Source organism: Corvus kubaryi, unplaced genomic scaffold, assembly GCF_017639235.1.
Source record: "Corvus kubaryi isolate FWS band 111438036 unplaced genomic scaffold, C.kubaryi_AGA036_p1.0 138, whole genome shotgun sequence".
NCBI lineage: Eukaryota > Metazoa > Chordata > Aves > Passeriformes > Corvidae > Corvus > Corvus kubaryi.
This window is the reverse complement of record NW_024580672.1, coordinates 8,120,604-8,122,098: the sequence shown is the minus strand read 5'-3', so window position 1 is coordinate 8,122,098 and position 1,495 is coordinate 8,120,604.

Genomic DNA, 1,495 nt, shown 5'->3' with positions numbered 1-1,495 from the left:
AATGTAACAGTTTCTTTTCAGTATAGGATATCTTTTATTGTTGGAAATTTGGAAGTTGAAAAAAAGTGCAAACACACTGTAAAGGAAAAATTGTATATCTTTCCCCCTGGAATAATGTGATAGCAAATTTCCTGCACTCTTTAAAACAAATGGAAAAGCAGAGAGAAACTGGAAAAAACTTCTGTGGAAAGGTTGGTGTTGCCTGTGTGTTTGGAGGATAATTCATTATCACTATTGTAGAGCTGAAAATCCATTGCATGACCTGTTATGAAGCAACTGACACAAGTTGCAGTGTACACTAGAATATTATTAATTGAATGTATTTTGAGCCAATATTCAGGATCTAAGTATATGAAAGTACTGAAAAATACACAGACCACACAAAACATGAGTTGGAAAACATTCACTACTCAAATTTTAATTTTTTCAAAATATTGTACTATGGCATTTTTTGGATACTATATATATGGAGTGAATGAAATCCAGGCCATGCTGGAGGCAAAGGGAATGTTAAATTTTCTGCAGAACCTGGATTTTATCCAGTATGTACTGTATTTCAGTATAGAATGACCAATATTACAAGTTAATTAGCTAAATTAGTTCAGATTGATCATGTCTCATGTCTCCTTAACAATAAATTATTTAGATGGTATTCTGCTAAAAAGATCAAGGTGTTTTACTATAGTGATGTATTTTCTTCTCTGTTCTGATAATCAGAATCTGTAAGCCATGGACAGACTCAGAATAGATAATAAATGTAAAGCCAGGAAGTAATAACTGAATAAATATATAACACACTATACCTGACCTAATTTGTTTAAAAAATCCAAATAACAACATAAAAACTGTTTAAAAATACGTAACTTACCAGTGGGCAACCTCACTGGTGTTTTTTGATGTATTTGTTGAATAGACTATTTGCTAACAGACTTTCTCCACTATTATTACTATCTACAGGACATTAATACTCTTGTATTATGCTCACAAGATAATTATTGCAATGAGGTGATGAGTGTTTGCTCAGGTAACAAAGTAGAATACTTAGGGATAGATCTGATGTTTCAAGTATAATGTAAATAGTATAATGTAAAATGGTACGACGAGTTCCTTGCTTTGAAAGAGAATGAAATAAATGAACTGTAAGTTTTATAGCTCCACACTGGGACACAATCTCCGCATACCTTCTTTATGAGAATCGGTGCCCTTCACATAAAAACGTCCTAAACAAACCCGTGTTAGCTATAGCCAACTCTCGCCAGTTTAAGAATTAAGAATGATTCCTTTAAACTGGAAGTTTACGACGCTCTTCCTTCTTGTACTTCTTATGGAAAAAATTGCAGGCAGAGATGCACTGCTGCCTTCACCAAACCGCATAGTCCCGCAGCACCGACGGAAGCCACGCCGCGTTGCCCTGCCCTCCCCAGGCTCCGCGCTGTCCCCGGAGATGCTGTCCCCGGAGATGCTGTCCCCGGAGATGCTGTCCCCGGAGATGCTG